This window comes from Marmota flaviventris, chromosome 18, assembly GCF_047511675.1.
Source record: "Marmota flaviventris isolate mMarFla1 chromosome 18, mMarFla1.hap1, whole genome shotgun sequence".
Lineage (NCBI taxonomy): Eukaryota > Metazoa > Chordata > Mammalia > Rodentia > Sciuridae > Marmota > Marmota flaviventris.
This window is the reverse complement of record NC_092515.1, coordinates 8,188,769-8,208,132: the sequence shown is the minus strand read 5'-3', so window position 1 is coordinate 8,208,132 and position 19,364 is coordinate 8,188,769.

Sequence of the window (19,364 nt, the reverse complement as noted above, 5' to 3'; positions counted from 1 at the left end):
TAGTTGGCTCCTTGTGACATAATCATACATGCATGGAATGTAATTTGCTGAACTTCAGTTCCAAGTGACTGTGATTTCCCTCCCTCACTCTTCCCTCCTCTACCTAGACTAGTATTTATTCATTGATGCTTTAAAAAGATGCATTAAGGTAGAATCCACTGTGGGGTATTTATACATGCACACAGCATAAATTTGTCAATTTAATTCCGCATTTCCTCACCTTTCCCACCCGTCCTCGTACCCCCTCAGTCTCCTTCTTTTACTCCACTAATCTTTCCTTTATGTTTATGATATCAGAGCCCCTGAATTTCCCCCCATTACTCTGCTCTACCTTCTGATTATGAGCAAAAACTTATAACCCTTCATTTCTGGGTCTGGCTTTTTTCAATCAGCTGGTGTTCTCCATTTGATCCATTAGATGACAAATGCCATATTTTCATTATTTGTTATGACTTAGTAATACTTCACTGTGTATATGTATCACATATTCTTAATCCATTTACCTGGGCTAGTTCCAAAACTTTTCTTTTGTGAGTTATGTTGAAAAGCATAACTTTATATATATATATAGATGCATCTGTGTCATTGTAGTATTCTGATTTTAGAGATGGGTAAAAGCCAAGGAGTGGGATATCTGGGTCACATTAGGTTGCGTTTCTAGTCTTTGGAGTAATCTTCATACTATTTTCCAGAGTAGTTGCATTACTTTGCAGTTCCACCCATAACATGTGAGTGTATCCTTTCCTCCACTTCAGCATTTATTATTTGTGTTCTTGATGATTGTCATTCTGACGGGAGTGAAAGGAAATCTCAATGTATTTTTCATTTGCATTTCTGTGATAACTAGAGATGTTGAACATTTTTTTTTCATATATTTGTTCTTTTGAGAAGTGTCCTATCAGGTCTCCTTGGCTCTTTATTGGAATGAGTCCATGTGTTAGGAGTGAGGTGACATGTAAATATAGTTTCTCTGTAGCACACTTTGGCCTACAGTTGTGCCAGGTCACACAGTGTTGCCAGAGTCCATGCTCAATATTGAACTTCAGTCCATGTTGTGTTCTGGATTACCCTTATGTCTGAGGGACAGCAGAATCCAGGATCCACTGGCCTACGGTGATCTCTGGGTGACCCTAAGTCCAGCTCTGTGCTGCAGCACACTTGTTCCCCGTGATAACCAAGTTCACACTCTGTAAATGGAAACTCTGGGTGACTCCTGAGTCAGTGCTCCGCTGGCCACAGTTATCCCCAGTGCCCTCGAGTGCCTGCTGTGCAATGGTCTGCAGTTATCCTGGGTAGCACAGGAGGCTCTGACTGTCCCATTTACAATTTGTTCTTCCTGTCTAGTCCATCCATGAGGCTGTCCAAACATGTCAACCAGGGAGATTACAGAAGAAAGTGATGAAGTAGATCCCTGTAATTCATCTTTATATAAAAGTCAACACAAAGTGGGTCAAAGGCCAAGTATCAGATCAGAAACTTTTACAGCTGTTAGAAGAAGACATAGGATCAACTCTTCAACACATAGTTACAGGCACTGACTTCCTCAATATGACTCCTAAAATTTAGGAAATAAAATAATGAATTAATGAATAGAAGAAGAGCACGGACTTAAAAAAGTTCTGCACAGCAATGGAAGGGACTATGCAAAGAAAGACACCAAACAACAGGAGGAAATCTTTGTCAGCTACTTTTTTGACACAATATAAAAAGAATAGAAAAAAACTTATCACGAGATCTAAGATGGCGGGCTAGAGGGAGGCAGCTTTGTGTCATTATGTGACTTTGGATTCAAGTAGTGGGAATACTGCTTCTCTGCGAGTGACAGAGTCACCCCCACAGCTGCTCCCACACAGGAATCATAACCTCTGTGCCTGCGCAGGGGTCCAGGTCTCAATGTCAGAGTAGAACTCCTGACTACTTGCCCACATAGGATTCCTGGGTGCCTGAGCAGGTCCCCTGGCATTAGCACCCACACAGGACACCTGTCTACTACTTACACACAGGAACTCCACCCACAACTCCCATGGTGGCTCCCCCAGTCACATCCATCTTGGTACTCTGTAGCCACTGCCATAATCCCATATGCAAAGTAGCCTTCCTGCACCTGAGGACATTGCACACACTCTGAAGACAGCAGACAGCCACAACAATGCACTCACTCCACATAGCTGCATCTATGAACACGTCGCCCGACACCATACCTGGCCCCCCAACCAACCTGACTCTCCATCGCTGAAATTGCCACCTCCATCTTGGGTCACCTTCGTCACCATCTTTAGTTGGGAAAACTCCCAATTTGGACACCAACTGGGCAGTATCGACAACTCCCAATTCTCCCCTCCCCCAGGCAGCCACTAATCCCACACAGTGACTGCCCAATACAGAACAGCTTTCTAAGACAGGTGCACAGACCCCAAAGTGCAACCCACAAGACCTCTGGAGAGAAAGGTCCCCAATTAGGAGGTAGAAAGGGAAAGAGTGAGATCCAGTTTAGAGGCTAATTTAGAGATCATGAACTGTGAGGTCAACAGGTAAGATAAGGAGATAAAACCAGGTGCCCACATCACACAAGGGGGTCCCAAAGGAGATCCTTGGGGTGCAGTCTCCCGCTGGGGACTGGCAGGGGCCATATCCCACTTCCAGGTACCCTGCACCAAAGACCAACCCTCCCAACCTGGTGACCTTCACCATGATGAGGGTGGAGATATCAGCAAACAACAGACAACCACATTTATTGGATGAGAAGGGAAGCAGGAAAGATACTGATCTCCAACCAAAACAATCCTTGTTTCTTCCCTTGAGATTTTTTTCTTCTTTTTTCTCCCTCTCTATTCTCCTGCCCTCACATCCCCAACATTTGTGAAATCAAGTACTTTGCATAAATTAGGATACTGAGGACTGGGATGTCTGAATAGTGTATTACAGTTATGTTGTGTATTCTTTTATCTCCTATTTTTGCATTTTAAATTTTTCTTAATATATTTATGTGTTTGTTCTATGTACTCTATCACTTACTTGTCTCCCTCAAATCACTTCTTCTCTTTTCTCCTGCTACTAATCATCTTCATTAGATTCCTCTTTCACACTTCCTTAGACCTAATAACTCTATATCCTCACCTCCCAACCCCTCACCCTCTCATTCTACACCTCACCCCCAGTACTTTGTTCACCATTGGAAACTATAAATCATTTTGCAAACCTACTGTTTATATTGTAGATAATAATTGAACTAACCATTATTTCTGTATATTATGACCATACTGTAAATGTCTTAATAGCAACTATTTGGTTTAAGGTTGTAAATTGTTTGTATTGGGATCTGTTATCAAAGGAGAGGTATTAGAACCCTGCAGAAGCAGTATAAGCCTATAGGATAAAAACGGTAACACTTTGGATCCACAGTGCTAGAAAAACATGACCAACATGAAAAAACAAGGGAAGAAAGGGCCCCCAACAAATCAAGATACTACGTTATCAGAATCCATGGACAGCAGAACAGAATAAATGAGAGAAGGAGTTCAGGATGTACATAATTAAAATGTTCTGTGAATTAAAGGATGATATAAGAGACCAAATACAGGCAGAAAAAGATCGTATTGATAAAGAGATACATAAGCAAATACAGGAAGCAAAAGATTAATAAGGAATAGAGGTTCTGAAACAAAACAAAACAAACAGAAATCCTCGAAGTGAAAGAAACAATAAATCAAATTAAACGTTCAATTGAAAGCATCACTAACAGATTAGACCACTTGGAAGACAGGACCTCAGACAATGAAGTCAAAATATATAATCTTGAAAAAAATATAGACCACAGAGTAAGAAACCATCAGCAGAATATTCAAGAAATGTGGAATAGCATAAAAAGACCAAATTTAAGAGTTGTTGGGATAGAGGTCCAAACCAAAGGAATGCACAATCCATTCAATGAAATAATATCAGGAAATTTTGAAACATGAAGAATGAATTGGAAAACCAAATACAAGAGGCCAAATGTGCAAATGTACAAATCACAACAGATCTACACCAAGTCACATCATAATAAAAATGCCTAGCATACAGAATGAGGAGAGAATTTTAAAAGCCACAAGAGAAAGGAATCAGATTACATTCAGGGTAAACCAATTAGGGTATCTGAAGATTTTTCAACCCAGACCCTGAAAGCTAGAAGATGCTGGAACAACATATACCAAGCTCTGAAAGAAAATGGATGCCAACCAAGAATCTTATATCCAGCAAAATTAAGCTTTAGATTTGATGATGAAATGAAAACCTTCCATGATAAACAAAAGAATTTACAACTAGAAAGTCTGCACTATAGAACATCCTTGGCAAAATTTTCCATGAGGAGGAAATAAAATACAACAATGAAAGTCAGTAGAGAGAAGTATTACACTAAAGGAAAAGCTAATCAAAGTAGAAACCAAGTCAAGTTAAATACCAAAAATAAACAAAAATGACTGGGAATAAAAATCATGTCTCAATAATAATTCTGAATGTTAATGGCCTAAACTCAGCAATCAAAAGGCATAGACTAGTTGATTGGATTAAAAAAGACTCCAAAATATGCTGCCTCCAAGAGACTTATCTTATAGGAAAAGACATACACAGACTGAAGGTGAAACGTTGGGAAAAAACATACCACTCACTGGACTGCAGAAAAAAAGTAGGGGTCTCCAAACTCATATCAGATAAGGTAGACTTCAAGCCAAAGTTAATAAAAAGGGATAAAGAAGGACATTTCATACTGCTCAAGGGAACCATACACCAATGAGACAAAACAATTATAAATATATATGCCCCAACAACAAAGCAGCTATGTTCATCAAACTCTTCTCAAGGTCGAGAATCAAATAGACTACAACACAATAATTCTGGGTGACTTTAACACATCTCTTTCACCACTGGATAGATCTTCCAAACAAAAGCTGAACAAAGAAACTATTGAACTCAATAATACAATCAATAACATAGACTTAATTGACATACCTAGACTATTTCATCTATCAACAAGTGAATACACTTTGTTCTCATCAGCACATAGATTCTTCTCTAAAATAGACCATACATTATGCCACGAAGCAATTCTTAGCAAATACCAAAAAAAATAGATAGTACCCTTCATTCTATCAGATCATAATAGAATAAAATTAGAAATTAATGATAAAATAAAAAAATAAAAGCAACTCCAACACCTGGAGACTAAATAATATGCTATTGAATGAACAATGGGTTGCAAAAGACATCAAAGAGGAGTTTAAAAAATTCTTAGAGGTGAATGAGAACACTGATACAACATATTGAAATCTCTTGTGTGGGGACCCACACTGAATGACCACACCTTTCAGTCCTGATGCCTCAGATTCTGACAACCACTGCATTCACTGTGGCTTGGGCAGGGTCTAGCTCAGATAGCAAGAAGGTATTCTTTGTGGGATGTGCCCCTAGGGTTGAGTTACATTCACCTGTCCATTGTAGTCCTGATCTTCTACTCTTTTTTGGATAGAGCTTTCTAAGAACAAGAGTCCCCCCAATAAAATCTCACTTCCTAATGTGTTCCCCCCCCTCTCTCTCTCTCGCCAGCCTCTTGTGACTTTATCTTGCTCTCCCTTTTGGGGAGACTGAGGATGAGAGCCAGGGAAGCTGTCCTGAAGCTTGTGTAAAGATAAATTGTATCTGTGTTTTATTTGGAGTCCCTGCACACTTACACAATCTTAGTTCAGCTGCTCGCCTTGGTCGGAGGTGGCAGGTGGTTCCCAGAACCAGGGATCGCTTGGGGTGAATTTCCAGGTAGATTTGGGTGAGTGCACTTTAGAAATTCAGTACACCATGTTTGGGGGTTGTAGAAGAAGCAGGCAGTCTGAGCCCAGGACATTAAAGAAATATCATGGGCAATTCCACATCTTCAGAAAAAGAAATTTACCTAACGATCCTGGAGTCCCTAATCAACTGGAAAGGAAAACAGGTCAGGAGGGCCCAGCTGGCTCAGTTCCTGAAAACAGTGATGTATGCTGGTGCTTTTTGAGGAAGATTCACCAGATTTATGTACTTGGGAGAGGCTAGGTGGAAAATTGTCTAAAGGCTGCCTCTCTGCCAAGCTAAGAGTACAATAGAAAATATCAAAAAATCTGGACTGCTTTAGAAATGTATCTTTTTGAAGATCGAGAGGAGGGCCAATGGTCTTCTGAAGACTTGTTGAAAGGGCTCCAGAAAGTAATGAGAAGTTTGGAGCAAGAGAAGCCACAAGAGGCTGCTCCAGGTGGTTTCTTTATCTGTAGCGGGACTGAGGGCTGAGTCTGTAGCTCACAAACTGCAGACAGCTGGCCTCAGAGCAAGACCTAAAACCAAACGTTCTGTCACAGCTGAACCAGACAGAACAGTGATCTAGAAGCACGCCAACCAAACTCCATGTGCTAGAGAGGAAGCCAGGCCCATTGGGTCTCTGTGATTCAAGATGAAGGGGAGGAAAATGGATGTGAAGGTACCGACAAAGCCGAGCCATAGTCAGATAGAGAGAATGATCTAGAGGAAGGTTTTGGTAGATTATGTCTGCCCTGCACCTGCCATTGGAATCTGGCCAGTCTCCTATGGGTGAACGAGGTTCAATAACTACTGTGAATTGGAGGTAGCCATGTTTACACCCCTCCAAAATGGCCCTAGAACAGTGCAGGAAGTGGGGGAGGACATTAATGGTTTTCAGTCTCGGAGACACCATTCTCATGGGCAGCACATGGCGTGGGAAAATTTGGATAGATATGGTGGCAATGGCTTGCTGCCATTTCTGACCCCACTTCAGTGCCGGGAAGCCGGGACAGGGCCTGCCCCAGGCCCACCAAATAGGAGGGGCACTGCAGTGTGTGCCGAAAGAGGAGTCACAGACTGCAACCTCATCAGGGCCGGCCATGCCAGCTTGTCACCATTACCAGCTGGCTCTGCTGAGACCAATACACTTATGGCCAACCTTGGCAGTAACTCTAAGACCTGAAATGGGGCCACAACGAGTTCCTACTGGAGTCTGTGGGCCATTACTGCCAAATACCATAGGCTTAATTTTGAGGCAAAAGAGTTTAAAAAAAAGGGAATTTGAGTGCTCCCAGGAGTGATTGGTTCAAATTTTAGAGATGAAATTGAAATTATTGTATAGTCAGACTGTGCTACTCAGCTCTCTTCAAGAGATGTATTGGCTCAGCTAATATTCCTGCCTTGCCATTCCACCAATGGCCCAGAAGAGACCTCAACTTCCCGATCCCTAGACCAAGTGAACTGGGCTCAATTAGTTTGGCAAGACCACCCTCTACCGGATCTTAAAATCAATCATAAAAAAATTCTGGGTATTGTAGATACTCCGGCTGATAGATCTGTTCTATCCAGTAGATTCTGGCCTAAGAGCCGGCCTTTGCATATTGCACCCACTAACTTGGAGGGGATAGGTCAGATCTCTCAGCCTGAACAAAATGCTCAGAATCTTTGCTGGGAAGATAAAGATGGTAACTCTGGGATTTTCAAGCCTTATGTCTTAGACATCTTGCCAGTAAATTTGTGGGGCCATGATCATCTAAGGAGCCTAGGTTTGTTATTAGTAACTCCAAATTCTATCATGTTATCTGAGGGACTTAATAAAAAAATCTCTTCCTAGAGAAATTGAGGGAAATTTACAAGAAGGGTATTTGCCTATAACTCAATCTTCCTAACAGAGACTAATTAATACACCCAGCCAAAATTTTTGGTAGGGGCCCTGACTTTATCCCCGACCCAGAGAAGAGCAGAAAAAATTAACTGACTCACAGAAGAGCCAATCTGGGTTAGTCAGCGGCCCCTAACAGGGGAAAACTTAAAATAGCCCACATGCTAGTTCAGGAACAACTTCCAGCTGGCCATATACAACCTACACTCAGTCCTTGGAACACACCCATCTTTGTAATAAGAAAAAATCTGGCAAGTGGAGATTACTACAAGATCTCAGGGCAATTAATCATGTTACTGAGCCCATGGGAGCTATACAACCAGGGCTTCCGTCCCCTACAGCCATCCCTTTGGATTATCATTTAATAGTAATAAATTTAAAAGATTGTTTCTTTTCTATACCTTTGCACCCAGGTGACTGTAAAAGGTTTGCCTTTAGTGTTCTGGCAATAAAATCTAAAGAACCAGTTAAAGGATACAGCTGGAAATTTTTGCCTCAGGGAATGTGTAACAGCCTTACTCTGTGTCAAAAATTTGTGGCACAGACCATCACGCCTGCGAGGGGGAAATTCCCTGATGCATATATTTTTCACTTTATGGATGATATACTTTTAGCTCATGCTAATCCAGGTGTACTTTTAAAAATGTTGGCCCAATTAGAAACTTCATTCACAGCAATGAGTTTGTACAATTGCACCTGAAAAGGTACAGAGGACATCTCCTTGTCAATATTTAGGTCATGTGATTGAAGGACACACAATCCATCCTCAAAACTTATTAAATAAGAGTCAAGGAGCTGCACACCCTTCAAGATTTTCAGAAACTATTAGGTGATATTAATTGGCTGAGGCCATCTTTAAAGCTAACTACTTCAGATTTGAGTCCTTTATTCCAGATATTACAGGGAGATCCTTCTCCAACTTCTTCTCATCTACTCACAGCAGAAGTGAGAATGGCTTTGAGGAACATTAAAATTGCTATTAAAAATGCTCAGCTTTACTAGAATTAATCCACAAGAGCCTATATACTTACTAATATTCCCAACTGCTCACGCTCCTACAGGGGCAATATGGCAACCATTGGGAGTTATTTAATGGATCCATTTAGCTCATTCTCCTCAAAAGTCATTAACTCCTTTTCATGATTTTGTTGCTCAATTAGTTATCAAGGGCAGAACATGAGTTTTACAGCTAATATTATAATTATTCCATTTTCTGCTCAACAGAATGATTGGCTTTTTCAAACTTCTAATACTTGGCAAGTAGCTTTTTCTAATTTCCTGGTCAAATAGAAAGCCATTATACTCGTGATAAAATTAGTCAATTTGCCTTGGTAATTGCATTTATTTTTCCAAAGATTGTACATGCACAGCCAATAAGTGGAGCACTAATGGTACTCACTGATAGCTTAAGCTCAGGTAAAGCAGATTTTTATAGTCACACTCCTACAGAAGTGATACAAACCTCATATACTTCTGCCCAATGAGCAGAAGTTCAAGCTCTCATTTGTGCTCTAAGTCATTTTTGCAAATGAGCCCATAAATATTTATTCTGACAGCTTATATACAGTTGGAGTTACTAAAAATATCGAAACTTCAACTTTTGGGCTTACATTATCACAGGAGTTTTTCAATTTGTTTCATACCCTACAAAGGATGGTGCAAATGGGACAACACCTTAATAGGACTCCTATAAGATACCTATAAGACTCCTATAGTGCAAGAATTAAAATCAAGAATGAATAAAGGGGATGGATTCAAATTAAAGTGCTTCTTCTCAGCAAAAGAAACAATCAGTGAGGTGAACAGAGAGCCTACAGAATGGGAGCAAATCTTTACCACACACACACATCAGAGAGAGCAATAATCTCTAGGATATATAAAAAACTAGAAAACTCAACACCAAAAAAACAAATAACCCCATCAATAAATGGGACAGGGAACTGAACACTTCTCAGAAGATGATATCCAATTAATCAACAAATATATGAATTAGAGAATGCAAATCAAAACTAAGATTTCATCTCACTCCAGTCAGAATGGCAGCTATTACGAAGACAAACAACAATAAGTGTTGTTGAGGATGTCGGGGGGAATGTACACTCATACATTGCTGGTGGGACTGCAAATTGGTGCAGCCAATATGGAAAGCAGTATGAAGATTTCTTGTAAAACCGGGAATGAAACCACCATTTGGCCCAGCTATCCCATTCCTCAGTTTATATCCAAAGGACTTAAAAACAGAATACTACAGGGACACAGCCACATCAATGTTTATAGCAGTACAATTCATAATAGTTAAATTGTGGAACCAAACCAGATGCCCTCCAGTAGTAGATGAATGGATAAAGAAAACATAGTATAGGTACACAATGGAATATTACTCAGCATTGAAAGAGAATAAAATCATGGCATTTGCAGGTAAATGGATGGAGTTGAAGCATATAATGCTAAGAGAAGTTGGCCAATCCCAGAAAACCAAATGCTGAATGTTTTCACTGATATAAAGTTTCTGATTCATAATGGGTTGAGACGGGAGCATGGGAGGAATAGATGAACTCTAGATAGGATAAAGGGGAGGGCGGTGAAGTAAGGGGCATGGGGGTAGGAAAGACAGTGGAATGAGATGGATATCATTATCTTAAGTATATGTATGAAGACACAAATAGTGTGAATATACTTTGTATATAGCATGAGATATGAAAATTGTTCTGTATATGTGGAATATGAATTGTAATGCATTCTTTTGTCATATATAACAAATTAAAATTTAAAAATACCAGGCTGCAGAAATGGGACATGTGGCTCAAACTACATGACAGGACAGAGTGGTGGGATATGTAATAGACAATATTGCTATAAAGACCATTAATATAGGGTAGATGTCATGCTTGTGTTTTCCCAGAAGGTGCATTTCGTCCTGCCTGGGTACCTGAACATGCTATGAGACTTGGAGGATCTAGAGCCAAGTTTCAAATGGCTAAATATCGAGCAAGAGATGTCAGCCCTGACTCCCAGCAATAAGAGAAAGCAATAAGGGATGAAGAAGGCCCAGAAAAACCCAACAGTGAAACTACAATCATTGTAATAGCTGAAAAACCTAATGCTACAGGCTGAACAGATGGTTCAGCACCAAGGAAGAATGAAATCTCAGCTCTGATGTTTGTAGCCGTGCTGGCTCTGCTAAGCTGTCAGGTAAATGGGTCCAGGGAGAAAGTATTGGACATATTTTCCAGATCCACCTTTAGTATACCCAGTGGTGTGGGATATAGAATCCATCCCAGTATTTACAAATAATACATCTATGATAGGAGGTTTTACATATACCCGTACTCCCATCCATGGGACTGGACTTAATTATACTGGCTATAGTGGTTAGCTACCTATGTGTTGGTCCCATGATAAACATGCTGCCTATCTTTTGAGGAAAAGACAGCATTTGGAGGACCTAGGCCAGTCAACCATATTGGTCCCTGGGACTGAAAGCCATATGTTAGAACAGTCACTAAAATGGGACTTTCTCACAACGAGCCGGTCATTTCTGCAGAACATCCACCAATACCTCACTGTCCTAATTGTTATTTTTGGCACCTTTCCTAAATGGATGGATTGTGCAAATACCTTGCCAGTACAACATAAAGTGTCTAGAAATGGTGGATATATTTTAGACTGGTTCCCTAGAATTGACAGAAGACAATTACGCAAGGATGCCATGACCCCTGGAGGCTCTCTTGGTAATATCTTGACCTTCAGTGAAGGTGGTATCCAGAAAGATGTTTGGTGCTTGATTGCTGCCTCAGAATTTTTGCATTATACTGACGGACCTGTACCTGATTTTGTAGGCAGGGATTGTAAAGAGGGTTCCTGCTATGGCCTGCAGGCCTGTGTCCAATCTCCTTATGCTTTGATTGTGAGATTTAAGGGAAAGGATAATAAATATCTTGTAGCCTGTAAAAAATGTAATTTAACTAATTGTATCACTGGATATAGTAGAGTGAAGGGAACAATGATACTTCACCAGCCCTCTTCTTATTGCCAGCTAACATTTCAGAACTGTGGTATGCTGATGTTGGCATTCAGGTCTTGCAACAGATGCATGCCCAGGAGACCAAACCTAAGTGAGCTCTTGGTCTCATAATACTTGGAGTGGCTGCTTTGGTTTCATCGCTTGCTTCCATGGTCACATATGGGTGTCTATATCTCAAAAATTTCAGCATGTGAGTTTTCTTAATAATTTGGATCAAAATACTTCCAAAGCACTCCATAATCAGATAAACATTGATGAAAAGATTGAAACCATGTTGAATGCCTTAGAAGTCACTGTCATAAATATCGGTAATGAGATTTCTGACCTAAACTTTAAGGAAAGGCTGAAATGCCATGCTGATTATAAATATGTGTATGTTACTGCAGCCAAACACAGTGCTTCCCTATTGGGATTGGGAAAAGGTTAAAAACCATCTATTGGGTATTTGGCAGAACAATAATAGTAGCCTGGATCTTTTGGAGTTACATCATCATATACAGGATATTCAAAAAAGTAAAATTGACCTTTTGGATCCTACCTCTTTAGCTGATCAAATGCTTGAAGAATTAAATGGCTTTATTCCTGGAAACATGCTTAAACATTCTGCATGGTATATAACTGGGAAGCTGTCTATGCCATTCATTCTCTTTTGTATTGTGATGATAGGATGTTGTGCTCTCAGAATAAGAATCTGGGAACTCAAGATAATGGCTCATCATTTAATCTTCCAAAGCAAAAAGGGGGAATATGTCAGGGGCTGCCTTGCTCAAGAGATAGGCACCCCTGCCAGCCTTGAGTAATGAGGGCATTGGACTGGCATCACATGCCACATGCTGTGAAAGCAAGTGTCCTTTACCTTCACTTGGCAGGGAAGTGCCTCAGCTCTGGGCTTGGCCATTACCCAGTGGGATTGGGCTACCTGCTTTTTGGTAATACTATCCCTTGCCCTATTTGGGTGGAATAGACTATTGAATGTCTTTTCCATAATAAATAGAAGAGCTCTGGGTGCACTTGCTCTCTTGCTTTATTGCCTTCTGGCATGGAAGAGGGCCCCTGAGTTCGCAGATCCATCCCTGACCCCTGCTTAGTGAAACAAGTACGTCTGTGTCAGTGTGGTCTTTTCAACACCAGCCCAAACCATGCACAGTGATCCTGATTTCATTGCTTGTGCAAGGCATGGGTGATAGATCATCTTTGCCTGTTTTTTTGCTAACCATTTTCTTTTTTTTTATTGGTTGTTCAAAACATTACAAAGCTCATGACATATCATCTTTCATACATTTGACTCAAGTGGGTTATAAACTCCCATTTTTACACCAAATACAAATTGCAGCACATCGGTTACACATTCATATTTTTACAAAATGGCATATTAGTAACTGTTGTATTCTGCTACCTTTCCTATCCCCTACTATCCCCCCTCCCCTCCCCTCCCATCTTCCCTCTCTACCTCATCTGCTGTTGTTCAATTCTCTCCCTTGTTCCCCCCCGCCCTTTCCCCTCAAAACCTCTTACATGTAATTTTGTGTAACATTGAGCGTCTCCTACCATTTCCATATGATTTCCCTTCTCTCTCCCTTTCTCTCCCCCCACTCGTCTCTGTTTAATGTTAATCTTTTCCTCATGCTCTTCCTCCCTGTTCTGTTCTTAGTTGCTCTCTTTATATCAAGGAAGACATTTGGCATTTGTTTTTTAAGGATTGCCTAGCATCACTTAGCATAATCTGCTCTAATGCCATCCATTTCCCTGCAAATTCCATGATTTTGTCATTTTTTAGTGCTGCATAATACTCCATTGTGTATAGATGCCACATTTTTTTTTATCCATTCATCTATTGAAGGGCATCTAGGTTGGTTCCACAGTCTAGCTATTGTGAATTGTGCTGCTATGATCATTGATGTGGCAGTATCCCTATAGTATGCTCTTTGAAGTTCCTCAGGGAATAGTCCGAGAAGGGCGATAGCTGGGTCAAATGGTGGCTCCATTCCCAGCTTTCCCAGGAATCTCCATACTGCTTTCCAAATTGGCCTCACCAATTTGCAGTCCCACCAGCAATGTACAAGAGTACCCTTTTCCCCACATCCTCGCCAGCACTTATTGTTGTTTGACTTCATAATGGCTGCCAATCTTACTGGAGTAAGATGGTATCTTAGGGTGGTTTTGATTTGCATTTCTCTGACTGCTAGAGATGGTGAGCATTTTTTCAGGTACTTGTTGATTGATTGTATGTCCTCCTCTGAGAAGTGTCTGTTCAGGTCCTTGGCCCATTTGTTGATTGGGTTATTTGTTTTCTTATTGTTTAATTTTTTGAGTTCTTTGTATATTCTGGATATTAGGGCTCTATCTGAAGTATGAGGGGTAAAAATTTGTTCCCAGGATGTAGGCTCTCTATTTACCTCTCTTATTGTTTCTCTTGCTGAGAAAAAACTTTTTAGTTTGAGTAAGTCCCATTTGTTTACTCTTGTTATTAACTCTTGGGCTATGGGCGTCCTATTAAGGAATTTAAAGCCCGACACCACAATATGTAGATCGGAGCCAACCTTTTCTTCTATCAGACACATAGTCTCTGATTTGATATCAAGGTCCTTGATCCATTTTGAGTTAACTTTTGTGCATGGCGAGAGAAGGGGATTCAGTTTCATTTTGTTGCATATGGATTTCCAGTTTTCCCAGCACCATTTGTTGAAGATGCTATCCTTCCTCCATTGCATGCTTTTAGCCCCTTTATCAAATATAAGAAAGTTGTAATTTTGTGGATTGATTTCTGTGTCCTCTATTCTATACCCGCCTGTTTTGGTACCAGTACCATGCTGTTTTTGTTACTATTGCTCTGTAGTACAGTTTGAAATCTGGTATCGCTATACCTCCTGATTCACACTTATCTGCTTAGAATTGCTTTTGCTATTCTGGGTCTTTTGTTTTTCCATATGAATTTCATGATTGCTTTATCTATTTCTACAAGAAATGTCGTTGGGATTTTGATTGGCATTGCATTGAACCTATAGAGAACTTTTGGTAATATCGCCATTTTGATGATGTTAGTTCTGCCTATCCATGAACAGGGTATATTTTTCCATCTTCTAAGATCTTCTTCTATTTCTCTCTTTAGGGTTCTGTAGTTTTCATTGTATAAATCTTTCACCTCTTTTGTTAGGTTGATTCCCAAGTATTTTATTTTTTTGAGGATATTGTGAATGGGGTGGTTTTCCTCATTTCCAGTTCAGAAGATTTGTCACTGATATACAGGAATGCCTTTGATTTATGCGTGTTGATTTTATATCCTGCCACTTTGCTTAATTCATTTATTAGCTCTAGTAGTTTCTTTGTAGACCCTTTTGTGTTTTCTAGGTATAGGATCATATCACCCGCAAATAGTGATAATTTAAGTTCTTCGTTTCCTATCTTAATGCCTTTAATTTCTTTTGTCTGTCTAATTGCTCTGGCCAGTATTTCGAGAACTATATTGAATAGAAGTGGTGAGAGAGGGCATCCCTGTCTTGTTCCAGATTTTAGAGGGAATGCCTTCAGTTTTTCTCCATTTAGGATGATGCTAGCCTGAGGCTTAGCCTATATAGCTTTTACAATGTTGAGGTAAGTTCCTGTTATCCCTAGTTTTTCTAGTGTTTTGAACATAAAGCGATGCTGTACTTTGTCGAATGCTTTTTCTGCATCTATCGAGATGATCATATGGTTCTTATCTTTAAGTCTATTGATGTGGTGAATAGCATTTATTGATTTCCATATATTGAACCAAACTTGCATCCCAGGGATGAATCCTACTTGATCATGGTGCACAATTTTTTTGATATGCTTTTGTATTCGATTCGCCAGGATTTTATTGAGAATTTTTGCATCCAAGTTCATTAGAGATATTGGTCTGTAGTTTTCTTTCTTTGAAGTGTCTTTGTCTGGTTTCGGGATCAGGGTGATGTTGGCCTCATAGAATGAATTTGGAAGAGCTCCTTCTTTTTCTATTTCTTGAAATAGCTTGAAAAGTATTGGTATTAATTCTTCTTTGAAGATTTTGTAAAACTCTGCTGTATACCCATCCGGTCCAGGGCTTTTCTTGGTTGCTAGTCTTTTGATGGCTTCTTCTATTTCTTCCTTTGTTATTGGTCTGTTTAAATTGTGTGTGTCTTCCTGACTCAATGTGGGCAGATCGTATGACTTAAGAAATTTATCGATATCTTCACTATCTTCTATTTTATGGGAATATAGGGTTTCAAAATACTTTCTAATTATCTTCTGTATTTCTGTAGTGTCCGTTGTGATATTGCCTTTTTCATCCCGTATGTTAGTAATTTGAGTTCTCTCTCTTCTTCTCTTCGTTAGCATGGCTAAGGGCCTGTTGATCTTATTTATTTTTTCAAAGAACCAACTTTTAGTTTTATCAATGGTATTTTTTTGTTTCAATTTCATTGATTTCTGCTCTGATTTTAATTATTTCTTGTCTTCTACTACATTTGCTGTTGTTTTGCTCTTCCTTTTCTAGGGTTTTGAGGTGTAGTGTGAGTTCATTTATTTGTTGGTTTTTTCTTGTTTTGAGGAAAGAACTCCAGGAAATGAATTTCCCTCTTAAAACTGCTTTCATTGTGTCCCATAGATTCCGGTATGTTGTGTCTGTATTGTCATTTATCTCTAAGAATTTTTTTTATTTCCTCCTTTATGTCTTCTGTAACCCATTGATCATTCAGTAACATATTGTTCATTTTCCAGGTGATGCAGGATTTTTCCTTCCTTCTTTTATCATTGATTTCCAGTTTCATTCCATTATGATCAGATATGGTGCATGGTATTATCTCCACACCTTTATATTTACTAAGAGTTGCCCTATGGAATAATATATGGTCTATCTTTGAGTAGGATCCATGTGCTGCTGAGAAGAACGTGTATCCACTTGATGATGGTTGATATATTCTCTATATGTCGGTTAAGTCTAGGTTATTGATTGTGTTATTGAGTTCTATAGTTTCTTTATTCAGCTTTTGTCTGGGGGATCTGTCCAATGGAGAGAGCGGTGTGTTGAAGTCACCCATAATTATTGTGTTGTGGTCTATTTGACTCTTGAACTTGAGGAGAGTTTGTTTTATGAACGTTGCAGCACCATTGTTTGGTGCATACAAATTGATAATTGTTATGTCTTGTTGGTGGATGGTTCCTTTTAACAGTATATAGTGTCCTTCTTTTCCCTTTTGTTTAACTTAGGTTTGAAGTTGATTTTATTCGATTTGAATATGGCCACTCCTGCTTGCTTCCGAGGGCCATGTGAGTGGTATGATTTTTCCCAACCTTTCACCTTCAGCCTGTGTGTGTCTTTTCCTATCATATGCATCTCCTGAAGGCAGCATATTGTTGGATTTGTTTTTTTAATCCAGGATACTAGCCTATGTCTCTTGATTGGTGAATTTAGGCCATTAACATTTAAGGTTACAATTGAAATATGGTTTGTACTTCCAGTCATGTTTATTTATTTATTTATTTTAGTTTGGCTAGTTTTTCCTCTTTGGTTATTTTTCTCCCCCTTTACTGAGATACCTCCCACTGTTAGTTTTGGGCGCTATTTTTCAATTCCTCTTCTTGTAGTATTTTGCTCAAAATGCTTTGCAGTGCTGGTTTTCTGGCTGCGAATTCTTTTAGCTTTTGTTTATCGTGAAATATTTTAATTTCGTTGTCAAATCTGAAGCTTAATTTTGCTGGATACAGTATTCTTGGTTGGAATCCATTATTTTTCAGCATTTGAAATACATTGTTCCAGGATCTTCTCGCTTTCAAAGTCTGTGATGAAAAATCAGTCATTAACCTAATTGGTTTACCCCTGAATGTAATCTGCCTCCTTTCTCTCGTAGCTTTTAATATTCTCTCCTTGTTCTGTATGTTGGCTGTCTTCATAATTATGTGTCTTGGAGTTGGTCTATTACGGTTTTGAATGTTTAGGGTCCTGTAAGCTTCCAGGATTTGGCAATCCATTCCATCTTTCATCTCTGGGAAGTTTTCTAGAATTATTTCATTTAATAGGTTGTCCATTCTTTTGGTTTGAACCTCTATACCTTCTTCTATCCCGATGAGTCTCAAGTTTGTTTTTTTTATGACATCCCATATCTCTTGAATAGATTGCTTGTGAGATTTAAGCATCCTTTCTGTGTTGACTATATTCTTTTCAAGTTGATAAACTTTGTCTTCATTATCTGATATTCTGACTTCTACTTGATCTAGTCTATTTGTAATATTCTCGTTTGAGTTTTTAATTTGGTTTATAGTTTCCTGCATTACTAGGATTACTGTTTGATTTTTTAAAAAAATCTCTATCTCCTGGTAAAGCTTGTTCTTTGCCATTTGAATTTGTTTAATTCGTTTTCAAAATATACTTTCGTTGCTTGGACTTGCTGTCTCATGTCTTATCTAATATTCCGTTCCATCTGAGTTAGGTATGCCTTGAGTTCTTTCCCTATCCATGTTTCTGATGCTTCTAGGTCCTCCTGTAGATTTAAGTTGTCCTGCATTGTTTGTAATCCTTTTTTCCCTTGTTTTTTCATGTTGTTCACGTTACTTTCCAGCTCTGTTTGATTGCTGTGTTTCTGCTCTCTCCTGCTAAAGTGGATTCCGCTGGGAAGGAATTCTTCGGCCGAACTCCGGTGATGTCACCTCTCTGCTATGGCGGGCCCCAGGCTCCTTGCTGGGGTGTCTGAAGGGAGGGGTGGGACTGGTCTGTCTCTGGTTGGTTTCAGCTCCCGGTTGTCTACTTCATGAAGGGCTGGCTATAGACCTCTTCCTAGAGTCTCTGCGCCATACCTGCTGGGCCACACCTTGGGGTCTAGCCGCCCGGTCGCCGGTTGGCGGGCAGTCGGTCTCCAGCCGCCCGGTCTCCAGCTGCCCAGTCGCGCGGGCGGCAGGTGGGCGGTCGCCGGCGGGCGGGCAGTCTCTAGCCGCCCAGTCGCGTGGGCAGTGGGCGGGCGGTTGGTCGCCGGCGGGCGGGCGGTCTCTAGCTGCCCAGTCTCGAGGGCCTGGCCTCTAGTCCCCTGGCCCCTCCTGCTAGCCCGGCCTTCCCCTGTGTGATGCCTCTCGGCAGTTCAAACTGTACTCTGGGCCTGCGGTTTGCTGGGTGTGGAGGGTGGCTATTGGGAACCGGCACCCTATTGTTTTGATTTTTTCCGCTTGCCCCTCCCCCAGAGCTGGCAAGACAGGTTTCGCTTTGGCCGCTGATGGGAGGGGGAGTTGGAGGTCAGGTGTCTCTACCTTTCCCCGTGTCTCTATGCAGGCTCGTTCTGATAATCCCTCCCCCGGAAAGCCTGGGAGAGATTTTATGCGAATTCCCCGCTGTATGGGAGATGGGCTGAGTAACACACACCTGTTTTATTGTTGCAATCTGTCTGAAACTGGCGGTGGTGAAGTCAGCTCTCCAAGATGGTGGCTGCTGGCTTCCTTGGTGGACTTTCTGTTGTGGGGGATAGAACTGGACCGCTTCCTTCCCCGACTCAAACCCCAAACTCAGCCCGGAGCTCAGTGAGGGCACAGCTGGCAGGACTCCACAGAATCCGTAGCACCGTTTCTCTCTGCTTGCTGGTTGCTTCTCGGCGGCGCCGCGCCGTCTTTAGCCACGGGACGGGCCGCGTGGCGAGCGGCGGATCAGTCAGCCTGGATCTCCGGTCGCACAGTTGG